The sequence below is a fragment of the Macaca fascicularis genome, chromosome 8 (assembly GCF_037993035.2).
Source record: "Macaca fascicularis isolate 582-1 chromosome 8, T2T-MFA8v1.1".
In the NCBI taxonomy this organism is placed as follows: Eukaryota; Metazoa; Chordata; class Mammalia; order Primates; family Cercopithecidae; genus Macaca; species Macaca fascicularis.
Genome location: NC_088382.1, coordinates 76,672,998 through 76,681,590, shown reverse-complemented (window position 1 = coordinate 76,681,590; position 8,593 = coordinate 76,672,998).

Below are 8,593 nucleotides of genomic sequence, written 5' to 3'. Positions count from 1 at the left end.
GTCTCGCTGTATGGCCCAGCCTGGAGTGCAGTGGTGCGATCTCAGCTCACTGCAACCTCCGCCTCCCAGGTTCAAGTGATTCTCCTGCTTCAGCCTCCTGAGTAGCTGGGACTACAGGTGTGTGCCACCATACCTGCTAATTTTTTTTTGTATTTTTAGTAGAGACAGGGTTTCACCATGTTAGCCAGGATGGTCTTGATCTCATGACCTCATGATCTGCCCGCCTCGGCTTCCCAAAGTGCTGGGATTACAGATGTGAGCCACCACACCTGGCCTAATTTTTGTATTTTTAATAAAGATGGGGTTTCACCGTGTTGGCCAGGTTGGTCTCGAACTCCTGACCTCAGGTGATCTGCCCACCTCAGCCTCCCAAAGTGCTGGGATTACAGGCATAAGCTACCATGCCCAGCTGTTTGTATTTGTTTCTGTTTGAATAACGGGGCTCTGACACTTAAGAACCGACTGATTTGGGCAAGTTACTTAACATCTTTGTGCATCTTCTTCCCCATCTATAAAACAGGGGCTTTTAATAGTACTTACTTCATGGATTAAATGAGTTTATATCTATAAACTCTTAGAATAACACCTGGAACATACATGTTTGTTAAATAAAATGTATAATATGATGTGAGTGAATGCTGGTCTTGAAGGGCTGTATGCAATTCTGTTAAAGTTGTCTTGCTGAGTCAAACTGTCAAGTCTGTGATTTGATTTTATGCTACTTATAGGTCAAAAAGCTAGCCTGTTCCTGGTTTGTGAATGCTGGAGAAAGACAGGAGACATCTATGCCGGAGAAAAAGAACTTTATTATTCACAGTGCAGGGGGGAAAAAAAAAAAAGCCATGCCCATCAGAATGTTTGTATCAGTTTCTCTTGCCCTCAAGTCCCAAGTTCCACAGGGATGACATGCATGGACACAGACAGTGGGTTTGCATTGCAGCTAACGAACAACAATAATCTTGGGGAATTCACTGCTATTATAACAAGCAGTGAGATTGCTTTTTGTCCCAGAGAGAGATGTTACCTCATTCCTCAAGACTGCTCACTGAAAACACAACCATAAGAAATGGCTTGGGTCAAGCATAGTGTGGCTGAAAGCCTGTAAGGTGGCCCTTAATGGTTCTTGCCTGCTGTAATTCCTCCAGTTGAATGTGGGTGAGTTTATTGACTCACTTCTAACTAACTGAGTACGACACAAGAGATGAGAAGTTGCTTTAGAGATGAGGTTATAAATACTGTGGCTTCTGTGTTGGGCATCATCTCATCAGCTGCCATGTTGCAAGCTGCCTCATGGATGGACCTGCATGTCTAGCCAATAGTCAGTGAGGACCTGTGGCCCACCAACAGCTACATGAGAGATCATCTCAAGCCTCGAGGTGACAACAGCTCCAGCCCACACCCTGATTGTATCTTGTGAGAGACCCTGAGCCAGAGGCACCCAGCTAAACTGCATCCAGATTCCTGACCCACAAAAACTGTCAGAAAATAAATGTTGTTTTAAGCCCCTATGTTTTAGGGTAATTTGTTGAGCAGTAATAGATAATAAAAGGAGCCAGGGCTTGCATTCTTGACATTCTAAGGCCAGACATGCAGGGACACAGAGACCCATAGATAACCATCTCCCAACAACAGGGTAAAACTAGAACCTTAGAGCTCAGAAATGCCGTCTTCCCAGAAGAGGGCTGAAAAGCTTAGGGCCCACCATCTAGGTAGGAAGCAGATACTGAGCCTGGAAACTGGAATTTAGAAGAAAGCTGGAACTGGTCTTACCAATCTTGGAGCTGGTTTTTGAAGAATTTAGCTTGCTTGAGGACATTATGCAGGTTAGGAAAAGGTGACTTCTGCTTTGTGCACATAGTGGGAAGCAAAGTAGAGAGGAATCCTTTTACGGTGTCAAATGCTGAAATGTCTACCCTGCATTTAGTGAACCGAATTATCTAGTTGTATATTACTTCCTGTACTCTTTGCATTGTTTGCCTGGAGCCCTTTGTAAAGTTTTTATTTTTATATTTTTGTTTTGAGACAGAGTCTCACTCTGTTGCCCAGGCTGGAGTGCAGTGGTGCGACCTCAGCTCACTGCAACCTCTGCCCCCTGGGCTCAAGCAATTCTTCTGTCTCAGTTTCCCAAGTAGCTGGGATTACAGGCATGCGCTACCACTCCCGGCTAATTTTTGTATTTTTAGTAGAGATGGGGTTTTACCATGTTGGCCAGGCTAGTCTCAAACTTCTGACCTCAAGTGATCCACCTGCCTCGGCCTCACAAAGTGTTGGGATTACAGGCGTGAGCCACCCCGCCCAGCCTGTTAAAGTTTTTTAAAAGTCCCTTGTTTCATCTGTACTTCAGGAAATGAGTCAAATGCTTGAGCCTCAATAATAAAGGGGAAACAGTGCCCCCTGGAGGTCATAGTGGCAATGCCCAGGGACCCCAAGAGAGAAGGGAAGCCAGTGTAGGCATGGGAGATGGCAGGCAGCAGAGTTCTTTACAAATGCTGAGAAAATATTTTATAAAACTAAAAATATTTTTTACTTAAAGTCTTTAATAAATTGGTATAGGAATTTTAATAAATTAGTGTGGAAGTTTTCTTTCTTAACACAATAGAGAGCTTTTTGTTTTCCCCACGGAGAGTTGACTTTACACTTAATGGAGGACCAGACAGTATGACAATGAAGAACATGGACTTTGGAATTTGACAGGTCTTCCTTTTGTTAATAGCATGTCTTTGGGCAAGTTGATAAATCTGTCTGAGACTATTTCTTTATCTTTAAAATGAGGATATCTTATTGGGTCATAGTGAGGATTAAATGAGATTTAGCACCTGAAAGCACTCAATGACTCAATGTTTGATAGCTGTTATTATTAGTTACTATTACTACTATAACATTAACAAGATAAGGATGTTCCATATAACAACAAATACCTAATACACTGTAATATGTGCTGGCAGTAGAATTTTCAGATGAGAAGTTGTTACAGAAGATGTAAGTTAGAATAATTAGAGGAAAGGAGGAATTAGTAAGCAAGAAGACCCAAGGCTATTTAAGAAGGTATGAGGAAAAACAGAATCCTTAAAAACTTTCTATCCAATATGTAAACTGCATTCTAACAAATACATAATTAACACCATTAGTCTATTGGATAAGTGGCCAAAGGAGATGAAAAAGCAATTTAAAAAGTATGTTATCAGGCAGCCTACTTATTAGTTAAGAAATGAGGCCAGGTGCAGTAGCTCATGCCTGTAATCCCAGCACTGTAGGAGGCTGAGGTGGTGGATCACCTGAGGTCAGGAGTTCAAGACCAGCATGACCAACATGGTGAAACGCCATCTCTACTAAAAATACAAAAATTAGCCAGGTGTGGTGGCGGGTGCCTGTAGTCCCAGCTACTTGGGAGGCTGAGGCAGGAGAATCGCTTGAACCCAGGAGGTGGAGGCTGCAGTGAGCCAAGATTGCAACATGGCACTTAAGCCTGAAGGACAAGAGCGAAATTCTGTTTAAAAAAAAAAAAAAGGCCGGGCACGGCGGCTCAAGCCTGTAATCCCAGCACTTTGGGAGGCCAAGATGGGCGGATCATGAGGTCAGAAGATCGAGACCATCCTGGCTAACACGGTGAAACCCCGTCTCTACTAAAAAAATACAAAAAACTAGCCGGGCGAGGTGGCGGGCGTCTGTAGTCCCAGCTACTCGGGAGGCTGAGGCAGGAGAATGGCGTAAACCCAGGAGGCGGAGCTTGCAGTGAGCTGAGATCGCGCCACTGCACTCCAGCCTGGGCGACAGAGCGAGACTCCGTCTCAAAAAAATGAAAAAAAATAAATAAATAAAAATAAATAAATAAAAAAAAAAGAAAGAAATGCAACATAAAGTCTCATGTCTCATGTACCTTTTAAAGTTTCAAAACATAATGAAAAATGAAAATAGGCCGAGTGCGGTGGCTCATGCCTGTAATCCCAGGACTTTGGGAGGCTGAGGCGGGCGGATCACCTGAGGTCAGGAGTTCAAGACCAGCCTGACCAACATGGAGAAACTCTATCTCTACTAAAAATACAAAATTTGCCGGGGTGGTGGCACATGCCTGTAATCCCAGCTACTCGGGAGGCTGAGGCAGGAGAATCACTTGAACCCGGGAGGTGGAGGTTGCAGTGAGCCAAGATCGTGCCATTGCACTCCAGCCTCGGCAGCAAGAGCAAAACTCCGTCTCAAAAAAAAGAAAAAAAGAAAAAAAGAAAAAAAAGAAAATAATTGGTATTGGGGAAGACATAGAAAGAGGCATTGACCTTGGAACATGACATACTTGACTGCCTATTACCAGCTGTGAGAGCCAGTGTAAGTTACCTCCCCTCTCTGTGCCTCAGTTTCCTTATCTGTATACATGAGAAAGTTTAAAAATATGTTAAAAATCCCATTCATAATAATCACAACTATAAAATATTCTGAAACAAAATTAATAAGAAATGTTAAAACCCATTTAAAAAGGGAAGTATCTTCACATTGACCTATAAATTATGTGCCATTTTTATTAAAAATCCAAATGGCAATTAAGTTGATTCTCTAGTTTATTTGGAAGCAAATGTTTGAAAATAGGCCGGGCACAGTGGCTCGCTCTGTAATCCCAGCACTTTTGGAGGCGGAGGCAGGCAGATCACGAGGTCAGGAGATTGAGACCATCCTGGCTAACACGGTGAAACCCCATCTCTACTAAAAATATAAAAAATTAGCCAGGCGTGGTGGCGGGCCCCTGTAGTTCCAGCTACTTGGGAGGCTGAGAGGCAGGAGAATCGCTTGAACCCGGGAGGCAGAGCTTGCAGTGAGCCGAGATTGCTCCACTGCACTCCAGCCTGGGCGACAGAGTGAGACTCTGTCTCAAAAAAAAAAAAAAAAAAAAAAAAGTTTGAAAAACAACTGACAAAATAAGACTTGGCCTATGAGATATTAAAAAGAACTGTGAAACTACATTGTAAGCAGGGCAGATCGGTACTGACCAGGAAAAGACAAGTGGAGCAGAACGGTACTGACCAGGAAAAGACAAGTGGAGCAGTGGGGTGGAATAGAATCCACAAAATAAATCAAGTTCATACATTTAAGATTTCATACATGCTCAAAGTAGCACTTTAGATCAGTGGGGAAAGACTGGCTTATTTAATAAACAGCACCAGGATAACTGGCTATGATGTTTTCTGGCTCTTTGAGTGCCAATTCAATTAAATGAAACACTTATCTAGTTCTTACTACATTAAAAGTTCTATGCTAAGCACAGGAAGTTAGAAAGATAAGTAATGTGATCCCTACTCAAGAAACCTATATTTTAGTGGAAGGTATATATTTGTATACAAGCACATATAATACAAGGCAGGATATGAGGAATCCAAAGAGCTATGGGAACACTAATTATGAGAATGACTAATTATCAGTGACTAATTATCAGTGAAGATGCGGGGAGGTCATCCACTGACTAGTCAATTCATCCCAGACACTATGTCAAGGTTCTGGATGTATTGATGGCCAGTGTCTGTCCAGCGTGGTCCTCTAAACACGTATCTACTATAGGGATCAAGGAGGAGTGGCTGAAGCCATAGTAAATGGCTATTTGACAATTCAAGGATCCTGGCTCCTAACCCTCTTTCATCTCAAAGTAACTAATGTGTCTCTGTAAAATGCCTCCTAGTTTAAGGCCTGATCCAATAAACACACCCAGAATTACCCAAGCTAAATTTTTAATTCACTGTCTCAAACACAAAGAAATGATAAATGCTTGAGGTGACAGATACTCCATTTACTGTGATGTGATTATTACACATTGGATATTATGGCTCAGAAAAGTTAAATGATTTCTCTAGTGTCATAGAGCTGGCAAGTGGTAGAATCAGGATTAAGCCCAGAATGTATGAGCACAAATTCAATGGGAGATAAAAACCCCATTTTCTGTAAATATACACTGGCTTTGAATCATCAAATCAGTAAATAATTCAAAATGATTAACATTAGATGGATATTTTAAAATCATTTTATTTTATAATAATATTCATACACTACAACCCATTGAAGAAACAAAGCCAAAAATCCCAGTGATATAATTCTAGTTCCTGCAGGTAGCAAGACTCTCTACTCCATTGACAACAGTGGCCAATTACAGCCAACCAAAGTCATCCTTCTTGGTGAAGACAGACACTGGGTTGAAGAACACATGTGTTATTTGGTCATGGCTCCTTCTATATATCCTCAAAGTGGAAACAAACTTGGTTTTTACTGATGCTACCTTCATTTCAACTATTTTTAGTTTTCTAATTTCTGAAGTGAAGACTGAGGTTAGCAAACTGAAGTATCATCTTAATGGTTTTTAAAAATGTCTGAGAAACTAGGCCGGGCGCGGTGGCTCAAGCCTGTAATCCCAGCACTTTGGGAGGCCGAGACGGGCGGATCACGAGGTCAGGAGATCGAGACCATCCTGGCTAATATGGTGAAACCCCGTCTCTACTAAAAATACAAAAAACTAGCCGGGCGAGGTGGTGGGCGCCTGTAGTCCCAGCTACTCGGGAGGCTGAGGCAGGAGAATGGCGTAAACCCAGGAGGCGGAGGTTGCAGTGAGCTGAGATCCGGCCACTGCACTCCAGCCTGGGCGACAAAGCGAGACTCCATCTCAAAAAAAAAAAAAAAAAAAAAAAAAAATGTCTGAGAAACCGTGTGCTATTTTTAGATTCAGTTAACAACAGTTGACAAATCATAGTAAGCAGGTCAAGCACCTGAGAAGACTGGATGATAAATTAAAACACTATGCATGGCTGGGCGTGGTGGCTCACGCCTGTCATCCCAGCACTTTGGAAGGCTGAGATGGGCAGACTGCCTGAGGTAAGGAGTTTGAGACCAGCCTGGCCAACATGGTGAAACCCCGACTCTACTAAAAATACAAAAATTAGCTGGACATGGTGGCACGCCTGTAATCTCAGCTGCTTGGGAGGCTGGGGCAGGAGAATTGCTTGAACCTGGGAGGCAGAAGTTGCAGTGAGCTGAGATCATGCCATTGCACTGTATACAGCCTGGGTGACAAAAGCAAAGCTCTGTCTCCAAACAAACAAACAAACAAACAAAAAACACTAAGCACAAGCATTCTTATTAATGTGCAATAAGCATTCTTATTAAACAATGTGCAATATGTGTGCCAAGTAGGAAGTTTTTATGGTTCACTGGACTGGACTGTATGCCATATACTTCAAAGAACATTCCAAAGTGATAATCTGACTTGCTGAAGTTTAAAGTTAAGCCTCAAACACCATAGTTTGTCCTTTTTAAAAAAAATTTATGAATTTTTGTTATTTATAATAGTATTGAGACTTTTATAGGACAATTAATTCAGTTTCTATGAGTCAGTAACATACATTTTCTAAAAAGAGTGAAAGTAAAAAGGAGGGAAAAAAAGCAGTGTCCTGGATTAAAAGAGAACTAAAAGATCTAACAACCAAATGCATTGTGTGGACCTTAGTGAGATCCTGATTCAAATGAATCAACTGTAAAAAGACATTTTTGACATAATCAAGGATATCTGGTTATGGAATTGATATTAGATATTACTAATAAATTATTAGTTTAATGAACATGGCTTTGTAGTACGTAAGAAAATGTTCATATCTTAGAGATGGATCCTTGATTAATGAAGGAACAAAATTACACAATATTTAGGATTTGCTTTAAAATATTACAGTATAGAAAAAAAGTCAGGTGATGTGAATATTGGCAAACAAGAATTATTGAATCAAAGTCATGGATGTTTATTGTGCTATTCTCTTATGTAAGTTTGACTTTTTCAAAATGAAAAGTTTTTAACAAAATACTCAAAACATTCAAAGAAGGGGAGGGAGTTATGGTTATAACAGTAGACCTTCCAGACTTATGAGGTGGCTATGGTGGTCACCATGAACTGTGTAAACAATTCTTTTTTTTTTTTTTTTTTTTTTTTGAGATGGAGTCTCACTTTGTCGCCCAGGCTAAAGTACAGTGGCGTGATCTCAGCTCACTGCAACCTCTGCCTCCCAGGTTCAAGTGATTCTCCTGCCTCAGCTTCCTGAGTAGCTGGGACTATAGGCGTGTGTCACACACAAGATAATTTTTGCATTTTTAATAGAGATGGGGTTTCACCATCTTGGCCAGGCTGGTCTCGAACTCCTGACCTCAAGTGATCCACCCATCTCAACCTTCAAAAATTCTTGGATTACAGGCGTGAGCCACCACATCCGGCTCCTGCTTCCACTCTTGACCCTCTGTAGTCATTCTCTACCTACTAGCTATAGCTGTATTTAAGACCATAAATACAGTCATCTCATTCTTTTCTTTTTCTTTTTTTTTTTCCGAGATGGAGTTTCACTCTTATTTGCCCAGGTTGGAGTGCAATGGCATGATCTTGGCTCACTGCAAACTCCGCCTCCTAGGTTCAGGTGATTCTCCTGCCTCAGCCTCCCAAGTAGCTGGGATTACAGGCATGCACTACCATGCCTGGTTAATTTTGTATTTTTTAGTAGAGACAGGGTTTCACCATGGTGGTCAAGCTTGTTTTGAACTCCTGACCTCAGGTGATCCACCCACCTCAGTTTCCCAAAGTGCTGGGATT